At 33.2% G+C, this 22,046-nt stretch overlaps 4 non-coding genes and 2 pseudogenes across 4 annotated transcripts; 2 read left to right on the forward strand and 4 right to left on the reverse strand.

Annotated features, from left to right (window-relative positions):
• LOC113852413 overlaps window positions 1-934 on the reverse strand; it is a 3,545-nt pseudogene extending 2,611 nt beyond the window's left edge.
• An 848-nt stretch (window positions 935-1,782) lies between these two features.
• On the reverse strand, window positions 1,783-1,854 carry TRNAT-GGU. Its single transcript has one exon. It is a non-coding gene; the product is annotated as a tRNA-Thr (tRNA).
• A 2,522-nt stretch (window positions 1,855-4,376) lies between these two features.
• TRNAT-GGU lies at window positions 4,377-4,448 on the reverse strand. Its single transcript has one exon. It is a non-coding gene; the product is annotated as a tRNA-Thr (tRNA).
• Window positions 4,449-5,696: 1,248 nt separating this feature from the next.
• TRNAD-GUC lies at window positions 5,697-5,770 on the forward strand. Its single transcript has one exon. It is a non-coding gene; the product is annotated as a tRNA-Asp (tRNA).
• Window positions 5,771-8,424: 2,654 nt separating this feature from the next.
• Window positions 8,425-8,495, reverse strand: TRNAC-GCA. Its single transcript has one exon. It is a non-coding gene; the product is annotated as a tRNA-Cys (tRNA).
• Window positions 8,496-12,967: 4,472 nt separating this feature from the next.
• LOC113852325 lies at window positions 12,968-21,143 on the forward strand (annotated as a pseudogene).
• The last annotated feature ends 903 nt before the right edge of the window (window positions 21,144-22,046 follow it).

Raw genomic sequence — 22,046 nt, forward strand, 5'->3', positions numbered from 1 at the left:
ATAAGGACGTAATTGAACAGATCGAGCAAGTTCAAATTGACGTAACATGAAACCTATTAATCCGAAAGCACCGTGGAGAGCAACAAAAGTCCACAGACCACCTAATTGACACCAACGGGTAAAATCTCCCTGTGCTTCAGGACCCCACAGTAACAACAAAGAATGTGCTAAACTATTAGCAGGAGTAGAGACTGCAGCAGTTAAGAAGTTGCATCCTTCCAAATAAGAACTTGCCAATCCATGAGTATACCATGAAGTTACAAAGGTTGTACCTGTAAACCAACCCCCCAAGGCAAAATAGGCGCAAGGAAAGAGCAATAGACCGGACCAACCCACAAAAACGAAACGGTCCCTCCGTAACCAGTCATCCATAATATCAAATAAATCATTTTCATCTTTGGTAAATTTACCAAGAGCTATAGTCATAGTGATCCTCCTATTCAACTACTTCAACCATTTCCAAACACCTCATAGCATTTTTAGGGATCGAACCCTCGAGGCTTTTATCATTTATTTATATATATATTATCATTTATATAGAATATAAATAGAAATGATTTTCTCGTAAACTGTCCCTTCTGTTCTAATTGGTTTCGAATATCAAAATGATTTTTTGGTCTATTGATACTTAGGCCAAATCCATGAACTCAATGTGGTTATTCTTTTCTATTCTTAAAAATCCCCTAAGCCATGAATCATGAATTGTCTTATGACTCAAAAATCCGATAGATTCATTTTAAAAAGAACTGTTCAAGAAACAAATGATCCACTTTCTCGCTTTTTCTACAAGCGGATCCCCAGACATACTTCTCTCCTTTCATCAAATAATCTTATTCTTGAATCTTGTTCGTGAAAAAAAAATTATATTCTTCTAGTTTCTATGTCTAGGAAACCACTACAGGATCATATATTTTATTACTTTCTATAATCCATTTTTTTTCTTTTGTTGTCTTCTTTGTTCTATTTTTCTCTCTTTCCGATTAAAAAAACTCCAAAGTCTATTTTTTTTTGCGGATCGAGGTAATAAATTCGAAAATTTTATCTATTTACTTTATTTCTTTTTATTCGTCTATCAGATTCTTAAATATTGTATTGAGTTTTATTAATAATAAGAAACTTTAAGTGAAAGTTTTTTTTTCTCACATACATTTCCATTTATTGCCGGAAAAATATCGTATGCATCGATATGAAAAGAAAATATTTGATACGTAAAGACATGATTTGATGGATTTTTTTTCTATTATTTCTATAAAATAGGATATATATTATAGAAATAATAGAAATGTAAATAGATCTTTTCTTGTGTTTGGAAAAAAAGATGTTTAAAATGAAAATGACTTGTTTGTTTGTTGTAACTTGGAATAAGCCCTTCCGCGTGAAGAAAGGGCATAGCAATTTATTCCCTATAGAACCATAGGAATAAGAAGATTTAATCGGAAATATCGACAGATCCATCAAATTTGAATATCAGAATAGTAGATATAGTTATGATTCAATGGGTTAGGTCCACTTACTTTTTTGATAATCTTTCCTTTTTTTTTTGAAAAGAATAATGTTTCACTTTCTAACTAGAATTACTTTACTATATTCGAATTCATTAGAATAATAAGGATAACCTCTTAAAATTCTAATTAGAATTCATAATTCCATTTTATAATGAAATCCTACGATTCCGTAGTTTTTTTATTACAAATAGAAACTTATTACAAATATCAACAATATCCCTATTCTTCCTTAAACTATGAATATTATTGCTGGTGTTCTCTGAAAAAAAAAGTAAAAAGCCCCTTATCGGATTTGAACCGATGACTTACGCCTTACCATGGCGTTACTCTACCACTGAGTTAAAAGGGCTCCGTTTGATTTCATTACTAAATAAGAAACTAGTCAATATGACTAGTACATCCATTTGTTACTGCATATACTTATTATATAGATGGGATTAGAATATATGTACATAAGTATATATATTTGATTCGCATAACGACTCATCAAGGAACAAAAAATTGGATTTACTTAGTAAATAGAGTCAAGTTAAAAAAAAAATTCAATAACTTGTTGATCCCTATCCTTATTACTTATCTGATTTCCATATTGATTATCGTTTTTTTATTTACCGGCTTAATTTTAACAATGAATGAGAATGAAAGAAATGAAGTTTTAACCCCTCGTCCTTTCCACCAAACTAATCATTCCCGAAAAGTATCTTATCTTTCTTTTCCTTTCTTTCGCATTACTTATCTTTTTTTCTATTTTTTTTTTAATTCACGATTGGAATAAAAAATTTCGAAATCTAAATGATAAATCCAAAAATTCTATGGAATTCTGAAAGATGGAAAAATCCTTTTTTTTGATCGAATCATATCATTTCATTATATTGACAATTTCAAAAAACTGTTCATACTATGAACGTAGTATAATGACGGTCGGGCAAGTATGCCCCCATCGTCTAGTGGTTCAGGACATCTCTCTTTCAAGGAGGCAGCGGGGATTCGACTTCCCCTGGGGGTAGGGTACTACGAAAGGCAGTTAATCATGGATTATCAATAAAGATTGAAATGGATTCTTCCTGTTCCTGGGTCGATGCCCGAGCGGTTAATGGGGACGGACTGTAAATTCGTTGGCAATATGTCTACGCTGGTTCAAATCCAGCTCGGCCCAAGAATTTGCCGATCCACCATGAAATGGCATAACACCCATTTGTTGTTCTCCAGAAATGACTGATCTGCTCTGATACGGAAGAATCAAAATAGGAAACATCTCTAGCGATATTGTTTTTTTCCGTATTACATATTTTTTCCACAAATTCGGATGTTGCTAGTAATCCTGATTCATATCAGGGTTTGTAAGTAGAAAGTCTTAGGAAAAGATTAAAAAAAAAAGACTCCCATTTATGATTCATTCAAAAAGAATAGACCGGACCAACCCACAAAAACGAAACGGTCCCTCCGTAACCAGTCATCCATAATATCAAATAAATCATTTTCATCTTTGGTAAATTTACCAAGAGCTATAGTCATAGTGATCCTCCTATTCAACTACTTCAACCATTTCCAAACACCTCATAGCATTTTTAGGGATCGAACCCTCGAGGCTTTTATCATTTATTTATATATATATTATCATTTATATAGAATATAAATAGAAATGATTTTCTCGTAAACTGTCCCTTCTGTTCTAATTGGTTTCGAATATCAAAATGATTTTTTGGTCTATTGATACTTAGGCCAAATCCATGAACTCAATGTGGTTATTCTTTTCTATTCTTAAAAATCCCCTAAGCCATGAATCATGAATTGTCTTATGACTCAAAAATCCGATAGATTCATTTTAAAAAGAACTGTTCAAGAAACAAATGATCCACTTTCTCGCTTTTTCTACAAGCGGATCCCCAGACATACTTCTCTCCTTTCATCAAATAATCTTATTCTTGAATCTTGTTCGTGAAAAAAAAATTATATTCTTCTAGTTTCTATGTCTAGGAAACCACTACAGGATCATATATTTTATTACTTTCTATAATCCATTTTTTTTCTTTTGTTGTCTTCTTTGTTCTATTTTTCTCTCTTTCCGATTAAAAAAACTCCAAAGTCTATTTTTTTTTGCGGATCGAGGTAATAAATTCGAAAATTTATCTATTTACTTTATTTCTTTTTATTCGTCTATCAGATTCTTAAATATTGTATTGAGTTTTATTAATAATAAGAAACTTTAAGTGAAAGTTTTTTTTTCTCACATACATTTCCATTTATTGCCGGAAAAATATCGTATGCATCGATATGAAAAGAAAATATTTGATACGTAAAGACATGATTTGATGGATTTTTTTTCTATTATTTCTATAAAATAGGATATATATTATAGAAATAATAGAAATGTAAATAGATCTTTTCTTGTGTTTGGAAAAAAAGATGTTTAAAATGAAAATGACTTGTTTGTTTGTTGTAACTTGGAATAAGCCCTTCCGCGTGAAGAAAGGGCATAGCAATTTATTCCCTATAGAACCCATAGGAATAAGAAGATTTAATCGGAAATATCGACAGATCCATCAAATTTGAATATCAGAATAGTAGATATAGTTATGATTCAATGGGTTAGGTCCACTTACTTTTTTGATAATCTTTCCTTTTTTTTTTGAAAAGAATAATGTTTCACTTTCTAACTAGAATTACTTTACTATATTCGAATTCATTAGAATAATAAGGATAACCTCTTAAAATTCTAATTAGAATTCATAATTCCATTTTATAATGAAATCCTACGATTCCGTAGTTTTTTTATTACAAATAGAAACTTATTACAAATATCAACAATATCCCTATTCTTCCTTAAACTATGAATATTATTGCTGGTGTTCTCTGAAAAAAAAAGTAAAAAGCCCCTTATCGGATTTGAACCGATGACTTACGCCTTACCATGGCGTTACTCTACCACTGAGTTAAAAGGGCTCCGTTTGATTTCATTACTAAATAAGAAACTAGTCAATATGACTAGTACATCCATTTGTTACTGCATATACTTATTATATAGATGGGATTAGAATATATGTACATAAGTATATATATTTGATTCGCATAACGACTCATCAAGGAACAAAAAATTGGATTTACTTAGTAAATAGAGTCAAGTTAAAAAAAAAATTCAATAACTTGTTGATCCCTATCCTTATTACTTATCTGATTTCCATATTGATTATCGTTTTTTTATTTACCGGCTTAATTTTAACAATGAATGAGAATGAAAGAAATGAAGTTTTAACCCCTCGTCCTTTCCACCAAACTAATCATTCCCGAAAAGTATCTTATCTTTCTTTTCCTTTCTTTCGCATTACTTATCTTTTTTTCTATTTTTTTTTTAATTCACGATTGGAATAAAAAATTTCGAAATCTAAATGATAAATCCAAAAATTCTATGGAATTCTGAAAGATGGAAAAATCCTTTTTTTTGATCGAATCATATCATTTCATTATATTGACAATTTCAAAAAACTGTTCATACTATGAACGTAGTATAATGACGGTCGGGCAAGTATGCCCCCATCGTCTAGTGGTTCAGGACATCTCTCTTTCAAGGAGGCAGCGGGGATTCGACTTCCCCTGGGGGTAGGGTACTACGAAAGGCAGTTAATCATGGATTATCAATAAAGATTGAAATGGATTCTTCCTGTTCCTGGGTCGATGCCCGAGCGGTTAATGGGGACGGACTGTAAATTCGTTGGCAATATGTCTACGCTGGTTCAAATCCAGCTCGGCCCAAGAATTTGCCGATCCACCATGAAATGGCATAACACCCATTTGTTGTTCTCCAGAAATGACTGATCTGCTCTGATACGGAAGAATCAAAATAGGAAACATCTCTAGCGATATTGTTTTTTTCCGTATTACATATTTTTTCTACAAATTCGGATGTTGCTAGTAATCCTGATTCATATCAGGGTTTGTAAGTAGAAAGTCTTAGGAAAAGATTAAAAAAAAAAGACTCTTTTCTCTTTTCATTGATTCATTTTTCAATTGACTTGGCAATAACGAACGGATTACGAGTAATCCGTGTCAATCTCACTAAAGTGCATATCTATATGGATATCAATATATACTATAGTCCGCCTCTTTCAGTTACAGCACAATGGTTCGAATCTAAAATAGAAAAAAGGTTTGAATGAAACCGTAAGAATCTGTATGCTGTACGCTTTTTTCCCTGGGATTGTAGTTCAATTGGTCAGAGCACCGCCCTGTCAAGGCGGAAGCTGCGGGTTCGAGCCCCGTCAGTCCCGATGGATACAAATCCAATAAAAAAGACATCCATTCATCTTGTGTGTGAAAGGGAATAAAAATAACAAACAAAATCTCATTCCTAATAGGGATCCCTCTTGTTTTTTTCTTTTTTCGTCAGAACCTTTACCTTACATTAAACTAAAAAAGAAAGAATAAAAAAGGAAAAGGAATTTTGGATTGCATCAGAAATCTAAATTTTAAATTTGGTATGGATAAAAGATTTTCCTATGTTATACTATTTAATTCTCGACGATGAATCGATTTGATAATTCAGATATTGTTATTCATGATATTGATACGATTTGACATCATTAAAATTTTATACCATTGAATTTACCGACGAAAGATTTATCATCTCTATGGGATTAAATCCCGAATTTTTTATTGGAAATTGAAGAGAAATAAAACATAGAGATTATGGAAGTAAATATTCTCGCATTTATTGCTACTGCATTGTTCATTCTAGTTCCTACTGCCTTTTTACTTATAATTTACGTAAAAACGGTAAGTCAAAGTGAATAATTTCACTTAAACATGACTTTCTTAATTCTTGTCTATGCAATCATTGATTGAAAAAAAATGAAAAAAAAAAAGATTTCAATTTGGAGTCTTAGTCTTAAATGAAATGATCGGACTACAATCAGCAGAATTCTATGAAATCCAGATAGTCTAGTAGAAAGAAATCAAATCTATTTCTTTCTACTAGACTATTATTGTAATATATTCAAGTTTTACTCTCTAAAAAAAAATAGGGTTTAATATAAATCAATCTCCAATATGTATCTTCATATATATAATTTCAATTACATATATGTAAATATATGTAATATACATAACATAGCGTCCCAATTTTTTTTCTTTGTTTCATCTATTTGATTTGTATTGATTCCAATCAATCTGAAATAATTAAAAAGCAACTCTTATTCTTCCGATTACTATTTGTGGATTTCAGATTCTTTTTACAATCCCGGTATCATATTAAAAAAAAGTAGGAATGGGGGTTACACGGTTCCTCATTTTCCATATATAATCTTGGTAAGAGTCGGTTCATCGAAATGGAAATCCTAGGAAAAATTCGGAATAGGAGACAATTTCCTATTATTTTGTATTCCTTTTTTTTTTCAATTATTTTCAAAACACGAATATGGAATTATTCAAATATTTGTTTGATTGAAAGAGTATTTTGGATTTCTATATTATCCATAGAATACATTACACTACTAGACTACAATAGAACTTCGAAATACAGATATATTTTATATTTGAATTCAATTAATTAGTATGAATTAAATACTATAATTCATATAGTTCCAAAATTGAATTCATATAGTTCCAAAATTTCAAAACCCAGCTATAAAATAAAATGGATACTTTGATCCCTTAACTCAATTATTAGTATACTTATAGTCCACTTCTTCCCCATACTACGAGGGAAAGGGAAAATGAAAAAACTACCATTAAAGCAGCCCATGCAAGACTTACTATATCCATGTAAATTTTGTCTCCTATCTCTATAAAAAGGAATCATTTTTTTATTGTTCACAAATATTTCTCTTGTATTTATTTTTCTTTTGTATTATTAACTAATAATATTATAATAAGAATACTATTCTAATATAGAATAAGAATACTATAATAATAGTGAAATTGCTGGTACAAAGTCAAAAAAGGATTCTGGGCTAACACCATTGACGAAAAATTCTATTAAAACATCTAACAAATTCTTATATGATTTTTAGTAAAATCGGAAAACATTAAGTATAAACAAAATATCCAGAAACATCCTTGGAAGTTTTAAGAGAATGAATGTTATTAACAGGTAGGAATAATAAGACCTGGATTTTATCCCCCCTATTTCATTAAGTAATTTCATTAAGTAAAAAAAAAAATAGAAAAAAGACAGATTACTTTGCATACTCATACTCTTATTTCCATTCGATCTAATCCTTAGCGTCTCCTGATTCGTTCTCTAAAATAATCGGAGGATAGCCTGCCTATTTAATTCTTTGACTAGAGGTTACCGAAAAGAAAGATTTTCTATTTGATTCTATTTCCATTCGAATCAAATAGAATCAAAAAAAATTTGAAATTTTAATAAATATATATTAAATATTAATATATATATTTATTAAAATAGAACTATTTAAATCAACAAAAAACTATTTATATTTATATATATACTTATATATATATATAAATTAAATAAATAAAATATATAAATTAAATAAAAAAAAAGCCAATTAGCTATTCAATCTAACTAATCTAACTAATATTGAATAAATGCGGAAGCACTCATATACTTTACATCAGTCTGTATGCAAGGTTTTTCTTCCGCCCCTTCTCCAACTAAAAATGGAATTAGATTCCCTGTCCGACCTATCCTTATCCAATCTAATTCAAGACCCAGTCAGTAGACGGACACTACAATAGTAGTGGATTGAAACGACTATTATTTCAACATTTATCGATTCCTTTTCACTACTGGAATCTTTCCTTCAATCCGAGACGAAAAGATTTACAGCATTTTTTGGAACAAACCTTAGAATTTAGAATAAAACAAGTTTCAAGAGTCCTTTTCCTCCGCTTGCTTCTGCTGGAAAAAAAAATTTCTATCAAAAAAACGTAATACACTATTTCAAATCTCTTGTCGATCAGGCGACACCCGGATTTGAACTGGGGAAAAAGGATTTGCAGTCCCCCGCCTTACCACTCGGCCATGCCGCCAAAACTAAAATCGAAAAAACTAATATATATATATATATGAATATATGAGAATTCCCACTTTCCCCAAAAAAGGAGGATTCTATACTTCTTTTTTTTATGCTTGTATTTTAAATTTGGTTTTCTTTGATCCCATTCTTAAAAAAAAAAGAAAAAAATCTCGGGACAAATCGCAACCGTTAACTATAAATTTCTGAACGATTCTTGAAAATTTGGATCTAAGATGTTTTTTTTTCTTAATGAGATAAGAAAATCGAAATTGATACATAACCAATCAATCTTTTTTGAAAAAAAAACTTTCCCTATTTCAATTATAACAGCAACTGTCAATATATGTAAACCCTAGAACATAAATTTTCATTGTTACACAAATATTATCTAATTGGATATCTTATCCATATATAATATATATACTATAGGGAATTTTCAAGAAATTCTCGTGCTTCCCCCTTTTTATAGATTGAATAGAAAATAAAAAATGAACATGACATGTCATGTGCTTTCCCGAACGTGCAATAAAGTAATAAAGATATCTATCTATCTATAGATAGATAGATAGAGTTGGAGTTAGATCTACGTATGTTTAATAAATACAAGCCTTATTACACACTCTAATCGTATTCTCCTATTCTAAAAAAAATAGGTAAAAATTTCTCTCTTTTCTGCGAATTCAAATTCTTTTTTAAACAATTAAAAAGGTTAAGTGCTAAAAAAATCAATTCTATATTGTTTCTGATTATTCGATTAGATCTTTATCTCAGCGAGCAGAGCAAATCCCGAATTGATTTTTTTCGGGTATCAAATCAAATTGGAATATGTAATATCAGAATAATGGTATAAATGGAATCTATTTTTTTTTTTTTTGATATGCCTTAAAAAACCCGAAAATGAAAGTGGAATTATTCAATTCGTTTCCATTTTTCTATTTATATTCGAATTTCGATTCTATCTGTTTGTTTTGTTGCAAATTCATAGTTGAGTATAAAATCATATTTTATTTATTCTTCTTTTCATAATAGGTATTTCATACACAGGGTTAGGTAAAATTTCATGTAATTCAGTAAAAAGAAAAAGAACAGAAATTCCATTTTTGCTAAATCTATTCATGTGATTTGAGAAAGAATGACAGCAAATCGTGGGATATTTTTCTATAAAATTCACGGGGAAATTGAAAATGCTTGAGGTTGGAAATGAGGGACTGTCTGCACTACCCGGGTTGAATCAGATACAATTTGAAGGATTTTGTAGGTTCATTGATCGGGGGTTAACAGAAGGACTTTTTAAGTTTCCAAAAATTGAGGATACAGATCAAGAAATGGAATTTCAATTATTTGTGGAAAAATATCAATTGTTAGAACCCTTGATAAACGAAAAAGATGCCGTATATGAATCGCTTACATATTCCTCTGAATTATATGTATCCGCAGGATTAATTTGGAAAAGCAGTAGGGACATACAAGAACAAACTATTTTTATTGGAAACATTCCTCTAATGAATTCCCTGGGAACTTTTATAGTAAATGGAATATACAGAATTGTAATCAATCAAATATTGCAAAGCCCTGGTATCTATTACCGATCAGAATTGGATCATAACGGAATTTCGGTCTATACTGGCACCATAATATCAGATTGGGGGGGGAGATTAGAATTAGAGATTGATAGAAAAGCAAGGATATGGGCTCGTGTGAGTAGAAAACAGAAAATATCTATTCTAGTTCTATCATCAGCTATGGGTTCGAATTTAAACGAAATTCTAGGGAATGTTTGTTATCCTGAAATTTTCGTGTCTTTCTTGAATGATAAGGAGAAAAAAAAAATCGGGTCAAAAGAAAATGCCATTTTGGAGTTTTATCGACAATTTGCTTGTGTAGGTGGAGATCCAGTATTTTCTGAATCTTTATGTAAAGAATTACAAAAAAAATTTTTTCAACAAAGATGTGAATTAGGAAGGATTGGTCGACGAAATATGAACCAAAAGCTGAATCTTGATATACCTCAGAACAATACATTTTTGTTACCGCGAGATATATTGACAGCTACGGATCATTTGATTGGAATGAAATTTGGAATGGGTACACTTGACGATATAAATCATTTGAAAAATAAACGTATTCGTTCTGTAGCAGATCTATTACAAGATCAATTTGGATTGGCCCTGGTTCGTTTAGAAAATATGGTTAGAGGAACTATATGTGGAGCAATTAGACATAAATTGATACCGACTCCTCAGAATTTGGTGACTTCAACTCCATTAACAACTACTTATGAATCCTTTTTTGGATTACATCCATTATCTCAAGTTTTAGATCAAACCAATCCATTGACCCAAATAGTTCATGGGAGAAAATTGAGTTATTTGGGCCCTGGAGGATTGACAGGGCGAACTGCTAGTTTTCGGATACGAGATATCCATCCTAGTCACTATGGACGTATTTGTCCAATTGACACATCTGAAGGAATCAATGTTGGACTTATTGGATCCCTCGCAATTCATGCGAGGATTGGTAGTTGGGGGTCTATAGAAAGTCCATTTTATGAAATCTCTGAGAGATCCAAAAGAATACGCATGTTTTATTTATCACCAAATAGAGATGAATACTATATGGTAACAACAGGAAATTCTTTGGCACTAAATCGAGATATTCAGGAAGAACAGATTGTTCCAGCTCGATACCGTCAAGAATTTCTTACTATTGCATGGGAACAGGTTCATCTTCGAGGTATTTTTCCCTTCCAATATTTTTCTATTGGAGCTTCCCTCATTCCTTTTATCGAGCATAATGATGCGAATCGAGCTTTAATGAGTTCTAATATGCAACGTCAAGCAGTTCCGCTTTCTCGGTCCGAAAAATGCATTGTTGGAACTGGATTGGAACGCCAAGTTGCTTTAGATTCTGGGGTTTCCGCTATAGCCGAATACGAGGGAAACGTCATTTATCCCGATACTGACAAGATCATTTTTGTTGGAAATGGGGTTACTCTAAGCATTCCATTAACTATATATCAACGTTCCAACAAAAATACTTGCATGCATCAAAAACCCCAGGTTCAGCAAGGTAAATACATAAAAAGGGGACAAATTTTAGCGGATGGTGCCTCTACAGTTGGTGGCGAACTCGCTTTGGGAAAAAACGTATTTGTAGCTTATATGCCATGGGAAGGTTACAATTCTGAGGATGCTGTACTCATTAGTGAGCGTTTGGTCTATGAAGATATTTTTACTTCTTTTCACATACGGAAATATGAAATTCAGACTCATATGACAAGCCAGGGTTCTGAAAGAATCACTAATCAAATTCCGCACCTAGAAGCCCATTTACTCCGAAATTTAGACAAAAATGGAATTGTGATCCTGGGATCTTGGGTCGAAACGGGCGATATTTTAGTGGGTAAATTAACGCCTCAAATGGCGAAAGAATCCTCGTATTCCCCGGAAGATAGATTATTACGAGCTATACTTGGCATTCAGGTATCCACCTCAAAGGAAACTTGTCTAAAACTACCTATAGGCGGTAGGGGTCGAGTTATTGATGTGAGATGGATCCAAAAAAAAGGGGGTTCCAGTTATAATCCAGAAATGATTGGTATATATATATTACAGAAACGTGAAATTAAAGTAGGCGATAAAGTGGCCGGGAGACATGGAAATAAGGGTATCGTTTCAAAGATTTTGTCTAGACAGGATATGCCTTATTTGCAAGACGGAAGATCCGTTGATATGGTCTTCAATCCATTAGGGGTACCTTCACGAATGAATGTAGGACAGATATTTGAATCCTCACTCGGGTTAGCGGGAAGTATGCTAGATAGACATTATCGAATAGCACCTTTTGATGAAAGATATGAACAAGAGGCTTCGAGAAAACTAGTGTTTTCTGAATTATATGAAGCCAGTAAACAAACATCGAATCCATGGATATTTGAACCCGAGGATCCGGGAAAAAGCAGAATATTTGATGGAAGAACAGGGAATTCTTTTAAAAAGCCTGTTCTAATGGGAAAGCCTTATATCTTGAAATTAATTCATCAAGTTGATGATAAAATACATGGACGTTCCAGTGGACATTATGCACTTGTTACGCAACAACCCCTTAGAGGAAGGGCCAAACGGGGAGGACAACGGGTAGGCGAAATGGAAGTTTGGGCCCTGGAGGGATTTGGTGTTGCTCATATGTTACAAGAGATGCTTACTTATAAATCGGATCATATTAAAGCTCGCCAAGAAGTACTCGGTACTACGATCATTGGAGGAACAATACCTAAACCTACGGATGCTCCAGAATCTTTTCGATTGCTCGTTCGAGAACTACGATCTTTGGTTATGGAACTGAATCATTTCCTTGTATCTGAGAAGAACTTCCGGATTTATAGGAAGGAAGCTTAATTGAACTGAATCAGAATTTTTATTCTATGATTGATCAGTATAAACATCAACAACTCCGAATTGGATCAGTTTCTCCTCAACAAATAAGTGCTTGGGCAAAAAAAATCCTACCTAATGGAGAGATAGTTGGGGAGGTAAAAAAACCCTATACTTTTCATTACAAAACCAATAAGCCTGAAAAAGATGGATTATTTTGTGAAAGAATTTTTGGGCCTATAAAAAGTGGGATTTGTGCTTGTGGAAATTATCGAGTAATCAGAGATAAAAAGGACGATCCCAAATTTTGTGAACAATGCGGAGTAGAATTTATTGATTCTCGGATACGTAGATATCAAATGGGCTATATAAAACTGGCATGCCTAGTAACTCATGTGTGGTATTTGAAACGGCTTCCTAGTTATATCGCGAATCTTTTAGATAAACCTCTTAAAGAATTAGAGGGTCTAGTATACTGCGATGTGTGATTTGATCAAAATTCCTATTGTACAGATTCCGAATGAGAAACTGTCATTCCATTCAATTGAATTGGGATGCCCTAAATCTGACATGTCTCTTGAAATGAGTAATATGAAGCTCAGAATTATGGATGTATTGAATACTCCCAAATAAAAGGGAATTGGTCTATGGTCGATTCAGTAACAAATAAATATGAATTTCTAGCTGCACGTATCTCGTGAAAGAAAAAGAAATACTTTTTTTGTGGAATTCACTATTCCATCTTTTTTAGAAAGAACTGAAATTATGTTCTAATAAGCAAATATATCATGGTTGCAGAAGCCTATCTATCGCATATAGGCTTAAGGACATCATAGCATAACCGTCGAGGTGACGTCTGGACCTAAAAGATCAAATGGAATGATACATAGACAAGGAAATCCCTTATGAATTCCAGGATACTCCCTTTAATGAATGATTCCATTTTAGGGGATTCCCCATTCGAAGGGGGATAGACTACTCAAGAATTTTACATTTCATTTCTTTTCTGTCGTAATTGAGAATTGGATAAATAATTCAGAAAATATAAAAAAAGAAAAAGAATGCATCAATGAAATGTTGATTAGTCTTTATTGAGAACTTGAGTAAAGAGTAAACCTTTTATTTTAGATTAGGGGTTTTATAGAATTTGAAAGTGGAAACCCTTTGCTTTATCTTTATTTGGTATAACTACTTGAGCCGGATGAGAGGAAACCTTCACGTCCGATTTTGAAAGGGGGAGATCCTATTGGATTGGATCCTATCCAAATTTTTCGTTTGCTAGGCCCGTAGTTAAAAAACCCACTTTCTTACGATTACGAGGTCCATTCGAATATGAAATACAATCCTGGAAACACAGCATACCTATTTTTTTTTCTACCCAAGGTTTCGATATATTTCGAAATCGAGAAATTTCAAGTGGAGCGGGTGCTATCCGAGAACAATTAGCCGATCTGGATTTGAGAATTCTTATTGATTCTTCGTTGATAGAATGGAAAGAATTAGGAGAAGAGGGATCCATGGACAATGAAAATGAATGGGAAGATCGAAAAGTTGGAAGAAGAAAGAATTTTTTGGTTCGACGCATAGAATTAGCTAAACATTTTATCCGAACAAATATAGAACCAGAATGGATGGTTTTATGTCTCTTACCAGTTCTTCCTCCCGAATTGAGACCCATTATTCAAATAGATGGGGGTAAGCTAATGAGCTCGGATATTAATGAACTCTATAGAAGAGTTATCTATCGGAATAATACTCTTATCGATCTATTAACAACAAGTAGATCTACACCAGGAGAATTAGTAATGTGTCAGGAAAAATTGGTACAAGAAGCCGTGGATACACTTCTTGATAATGGAATCCGCGGACAACCAATGAAGGACGGTCATAATAAGGTTTACAAATCATTTTCCGATATAATTGAGGGCAAAGAGGGAAGATTTCGCGAGACTCTGCTTGGCAAACGGGTTGATTATTCGGGACGTTCTGTCATTGTCGTAGGTCCATCACTTTCATTACATCGATGTGGATTACCTCGCGAAATAGCAATAGAACTTTTCCAGACATTTCTAATTCGTGGTCTAATTCGAAAACATTTTGCTTCGAACATAGGAATTGCTAAGAGTAAAATTCGGGAAAAAGAACCGATTGTATGGGAAATACTTCAAGAAGTTATGCGGGGGCATCCCGTATTGCTGAATAGAGCCCCTACTCTGCATAGATTAGGCATACAGGCATTCCAACCCATTTTAGTAGAAGGGCGTGCTATTTGTTTACATCCATTAGTTTGTAAGGGATTCAATGCAGACTTTGATGGGGATCAAATGGCTATTCATGTGCCTTTATCTTTGGAGGCTCAAGCAGAAGCTCGTTTACTTATGTTTTCTCATATGAACCTCTTATCTCCAGCTATTGGGGATCCCATTTCCGTACCAACTCAAGATATACTTATTGGGCTTTACGTATTAACGAGCGGGAATCGTCGAGGTATTTGTTCAAATAGGTATAATCCGTGTAATTGCAGAAATTCGAAAAATGAAAGAATTCGAGATAATAACTATAAGTATACGAAAAAAAAAGAACCTTTTTTTTGTAATTCCTATGATGCAATTGGAGCTTATCAACAGAAAAGAATAGATTTCGATAGTCCTTTGTGGTTCCGATGGCGATTAGATCAACGCATTATTTCGTCAAGAGAAGTTCCTATCGAAGTTCACTACGAATCTTTGGGTACCTATCATGAAATTTATGGGCATTATCTAGTAGTAAGAAGTACAAAAAAAGAAATTCGTTGTATATACATTCGAACCACTGTTGGTCATATTTCTTTTTATCGAGAAATTGAAGAAGCTATACAAGGTTTTTGCCGGACCTATTCATACAGTATATCTAATCATATAGATGGTTGATATGTAAGATAAGTAAATTTATGCTACCAGTGTGGAATTCAGGTCTCCGTGGTTCAACTAGGATCATAGTTTTAAAATTTCTACGCGAATCAAGATAAAGAAAAGGAAGTTTTCCAATCATTGACTCAAATCCATTGTCGAACCGAATCCCACTGAGTGGAATATGGAGGTACTTATGGCAGAACGAGCCAATCTAGTCTTTCACAATAAAGTGATAGGTGGAACTGCCATTAAACGACTTATTAGCAGATTAATAAACCACTTCGGAATGGCATATACATCACACATCCTGGATCAAGTAAAGACTCTGGGATTCCGTCAAGCTACGGCTACATCCATTTCATTAGGAATTGATGATCTTTTAACAATACCTTCTAAAGGATGGCTAGTTCAAGATGCTGAACAACAAATTTTTATTTTGGAAAAACATCATCATTATGGGAATGTACATGCGGTAGAAAAATTACGACAATCCATTGAGATATGGTATGCTACTAGTGAATATTTGAGACAAGAAATGAATCCTAATTTTAGGATGACCGACCCCTTGAATCCAGTCCATATAATGTCTTTTTCAGGAGCTAGAGGAAATGCATCTCAAGTACACCAATTAGTAGGTATGAGAGGATTAATGTCGGATCCACAAGGGCAAATGATTGATTTACCTATTCAAAGCAATTTACGCGAAGGACTGTCTTTAACAGAATATATCATTTCTTGCTACGGAGCCCGTAAAGGGGTTGTAGATACTGCTGTACGAACATCGGATGCTGGATATCTTACACGCAGACTTGTTGAAGTGGTTCAACACATTGTTGTACGTCGAACAGATTGCGGTACCATTCAAGGGATTTCGGTGAATATCCAGAATGGAATGATGCCGGAAATAATTTTGATACAAACATTAATTGGTCGTGTATTAGCAGACGATATATACAGAGGTTCACGATGCATTGCTGTTAGAAATCAAGATATTGGAATTGGACTTATCAATCGATTCAAAACTTTTCAAACACAACCAATATCTATTCGAACCCCCTTTACCTGTAGGAATACATCTTGGATCTGCCGATTATGTTATGGCCAAAGTCCTACTCATGGCCACTTAGTGGAATTAGGAGAAGCTGTAGGTATTATTGCGGGTCAATCTATTGGAGAACCGGGTACTCAACTAACATTAAGAACTTTTCATACCGGTGGAGTATTCACAGGGGGTACTGCGGAACATGTGCGAGCGCCTTCTAATGGAAAAATTAAATTCAATGAGGATTTGGTTCATCCTACACGTACACGTCATGGGCATCCTGCTTTTCTATGTTCTATAAACTTGTATGTAACTATTGAAAGTGACGATATTATACATAATGTGATTATTCCACCAAAAAGTTTTTTATTAGTTCAAAATGATCAATATGTAAAATCGGAACAAGTGATTGCTGAGATTCGTGCGGGAACATACACTTTGAATTTGAAGGAAAAGGTTCGAAAACATGTTTATTCTGACTCAGAAGGAGAAATGCATTGGAGTACCGATGTATACCATGCATCAGAATTTAGATATAGTAATGTCCATATCTTACCAAAAACAAGTCATTTATGGATATTATCAGGAAAGTCGTACAGGGTCGGTTCAGTCTCTTTTTCACTCCGCAAGGATCAAGATCAAATGAACATTCATTCTCTTTCTACTGGAGAAAGAAATATTTGTAACCTTTTAGTAAGTAATGAACAAGTAAGACATAAATTCTTTAGTTTCAATCTTTCTGGTAAAAAAGAAGGAAGGATTCCTGATTATTCAATATTGAATCAAATCATATGTATGGATTATTGTCATTTTACACATCTTGCTATTTTCCATGACACTTCGGATTTATTAGCAAAGAGGCGAAGAAATAGATTCATCATTCCATTTCCATTCCAATCGATTCAAGAACGAGACAAAGAACTAATGTCCCCTTCCGGTATCTCGATTGAAATACCAATCAATGGTATTTTTCGTAGAAATAGTATTCTTGCTTATTTCGATGATCCTCAATACCGAACGCAGAGTTCAGGAATTACAAAATATAGGACTATAGGAATAAATTCCATTTTTAAAAAAGAGGATTTTTTAATTGAGTATCAAGGAGTTAAAGAATTTAAGCCAAAATACCAAATCAAAGTAGATCGATTTTTTTTCATTCCCGAGGAAGTGCATATTTTACCCGAATCTTCTTCCATAATGATACGGAACAATAGTATCGTTGGAGTAGATACACCAATAACTTTAAATATAAGAAGTCGAGTAGGTGGATTGGTCCAAATGGAGAAGAAAAAAAAAAAGATTGAAGTAAAAATATTTTCCGGGGATATCTATTTTACTGGAGAGATGGATAAGATATCCCGACACAGTGCCATCTTGATACCATCCGGAACGGTAAAACAAAATTCAAAGGAAGCAAAAAAAATGAAAAATTGGATCTATGTCCAATGGATCACAATTACCAAAAAAAAGTATTTTGTTTTGGTTCGACCCGTAATTCTATATGAAATAGCGGACGGTATCCATTTAGTAAAACTTTTTCCCCAAGATAGGTTCCAGGAAAGAAATGATCTGGAACTTAAAGTTATTAATTATATTCTTTCTGGAAATGGAAAATCAATTCCGGGAATTTCTAATACAAGGATTCAATTAGTTCGGACTTGTTTAGTCTTGAATTGGGATCAAGACAAAACAAGTTCTTCTATCGAAAATGCCCACGCTTCTTTTGTTCAAGTAAGTACAAATGGTTTGATTAGGGATTTCCTAAGAATTGACTTAGTGAAATCTCATATTTCATATATCAGAAAAAGAAATGATCCGTCCAGTTCAGGATTGATCTCAGATAATGAGTCGGATCGGACCTTTATCAATCCATTTTTTTCTATTTATTCGAAGGCAAAAATTCAACAATCACTTAGACAAAATCACGGAACTATTCGTATGTTGTTGAATAGAAATGAGAAATGTCGATCTTTGATAATTTTGTCATCATCTAATTGTTTTCAAATAGGACCATTCAACGATAGAAAATATTACAATGGGATAAAAGAAGGAATTCAAAAAATTCAAATAGATTCCATAATTCCAATTAAGAATTTGTTTGGTCCTTTAGGAATAGCCCTTCAAGTTGCAAATTATTATTCATTTTTTCGTTTAATAACTCATAATCAGATCTTAATGAATAATAATTTGCAACTTGACAAATTAAAGGAAACTCTTCAAGTATTCAAATATTATTTAATGGACGAAAATGAGAGAATTTATAAACCTGATAGATGCAGTAATATCGTTTTAAATCCATTCTATTTGAATTGGCATTTTATCCATCACAATTATTATGAAAAAACGTTTCCAATAATAAGTCTTGGGCAATTTATTTGTGAAAATGTATGTATAGTGCAAACGAAAAATGCACCACACTTAAAATCGGGTCAAGTTCTAACTATTCAAATGGATTCTGTAGGAATAAGATCGGCTAACCCTTATTTGGCAACTCCAGGAGCAACTGTTCATGGACATTATGGAGAAATACTTTATGAAGGAGATATATTAGTTACATTTATATATGAAAAATCGAGATCTGGTGATATAACACAAGGTCTTCCAAAAGTAGAACAGGTATTAGAAGTGCGTTCAATTGATTCAATATCGATGAAGCTAGAAAAGAGAGTTGACACTTGGAACGGATATATAACAAGAATTCTCGGCATTCCTTGGGGATTCTTGATCGGTGCCGAGTTAACTATAGCGCAAAGTCGTATTTCTTTGGTTAATAAAATTCAAAAAGTTTATCGATCCCAGGGAGTTCACATCCATAATAGACATATAGAAATTATTGTGCGTCAAATAACATCAAAAGTCTTGGTTTCAGAAAATGGAATGTCTAATGTTTTTTCACCCGGCGAACTAATTGGATTGTTGCGAGCCGAACGAGCGGGCCGTGCCTTGGAAGAAGCAACTTGCTACCGAGCTCTATTATTGGGAATAACAAAAACATCTCTGAATACTCAAAGTTTTATATCTGAAGCAAGTTTTCAAGAAACTGCTAGAGTTTTAGCAAAAGCCGCTCTCCGGGGTCGTATAGATTGGTTGAAAGGTCTGAAAGAGAACGTTGTTTTAGGGGGAATGATACCCGTTGGTACCGGATTAAAAAGAATAATGCACCGTTCAAAGCCAAGGCAACATAACAAGATTACCTTGGAATCAAAAAAGAAAAATTTATTCGAGGACGAAATGAGAGATATTTTGTTCCACCACAGAGAATTCTTTTTTTTCATTTCAAAGAATTTATGCGATACATCAGAACAATCTAAGATTTAATGATTCCTAAGAGCGGATTCATCCCCCTACCCTAAATGCGATCATTTTTGGGGGTAGTAAAAGAAAGATAATAAAAAAAAAGAATAATAAATAGAAAAAAATGGTCTAATCATGTATCAATGGCCAATCTTCGGTAGAAGAGAAGGTTCCATCGGAACAATTTTTTATTTCTATTTCACGATACCTGGTCTTTTTTTTTCTATTTTTTTTTTTTTTTTGAAAAAAAAAAGTGTGGGGATAAATATAAATGACAAAAAGATATTGGAACATAATTTTGGAAGAGATGATGGAAGCAGGAGTTCATTTTGGCCACGGTACTAGAAAATGGAATCCTAAAATGGAACCTTATATATCTGCAAAGCGTAAGGGTATTCATATTACAAATCTTACTAGAACTGCTCGGTTTTTATCAGAAGCTTGTGATTTAGTTTTTGACGCAGCAAGTAAGGGAAAACAATTCTTAATTGTTGGTACCAAAAAAAAAGCAGCTGATTCAGTAGCGCGGGCGGCAATAAGAGCTCGGTGTCATTATGTTAATAAAAAATGGCTCGGCGGTATGTTAACGAATTGGTATACTACAGAAACGAGACTTCATAAGTTCAGGGACTTGAGAATGCAACAAAAGACGGGGAGACTCAACTGTTTTCCAAAAAGAGATGCTGCTATATTGAAAAGACAATTATCTCATTTGGAAACATATCTTGGTGGCATTAAATATATGACGGGGTTACCCGATATTGTAATAATCGTCGATCAGCAAGAAGAATATACGGCTCTTCGAGAATGTATAACTTTGGAAATTCCAACGATTTGTTTAATCGATACAAATTGTGACCCGGACCTCGCCGATATTTCGATTCCAGCTAATGATGATGCTATAGCCTCAATCCGATTAATTCTTAACAAATTAATATTTGCAATTTGTGAGGGTCGTTCTAGCTATATACGAAATTTTTGATTAATAATAAGATAAATGAATTATTTGATTTGGTTGGGGAGATTCATAGATTTATGAAATCGGTTATTATACTATTACTAAATCGCACAAAAGAAAGAGAAAAATATAAAAAGAACAAACGGAAATATTATGTGATTAGTCGGTATTCAAAATCAAAAATGAAAGTAGACAAATCAAAAAGGAAAGGAGATGGTTGAATTAAAATAATTCCCTTTCAATTTCAATTTCTTTTAAGAGGGCAGGACAATATGAATGTTTTATTATGTTCCATCAACACATTAAAAAGATTATACGATATATCTGCTGTGGAAGTGGGTCAACATTTCTATTGGCAAATAGGGGGTTTCCAAGTGCATGCCCAAGTACTTATTACTTCTTGGGTTGTAATTGCTATCTTATTAGTTTCAGTCATTCTAGTTGTTCGAAATCTGCAAACCATTCCCACTTTTGGTCAGAATTTTTTTGAATATGTTCTTGAATTCATTCGAGACGTGAGCAAAAGTCAGATTGGAGACGAATATGGTCCGTGGGTTCCATTTATTGGAACTATGTTTTTATTTATTTTTGTTTCTAATTGGTCAGGGGCTCTTTTGCCTTGGAAAATAATACAGTTACCTCACGGGGAGTTAGCTGCGCCCACAAATGATATAAATACTACCGTTGCATTAGCTTTACTTGCGTCAGTAGCATATTTCTATGCGGGTCTTTCAAAAAAAGGATTAGCTTATTTTAGTAAATACATCCAACCAACTCCAATCCTTTTACCGATTAACATCTTAGAAGATTTCACAAAACCCTTATCGCTTAGTTTTCGACTTTTCGGAAATATATTAGCTGATGAATTAGTAGTTGTTGTTCTTGTTTCTTTAGTGCCTTTAGTAGTTCCTATACCTGTCATGTTCCTTGGATTATTTACAAGCGGTATTCAAGCTCTTATTTTTGCTACTTTAGCTGCGGCTTATATAGGTGAATCCATGGAAGG

This window comes from Abrus precatorius, unplaced genomic scaffold (genome assembly GCF_003935025.1).
Source record: "Abrus precatorius isolate BTA unplaced genomic scaffold, Abrus_2018 Scaffold0, whole genome shotgun sequence".
In the NCBI taxonomy this organism is placed as follows: Eukaryota; Viridiplantae; Streptophyta; class Magnoliopsida; order Fabales; family Fabaceae; genus Abrus; species Abrus precatorius.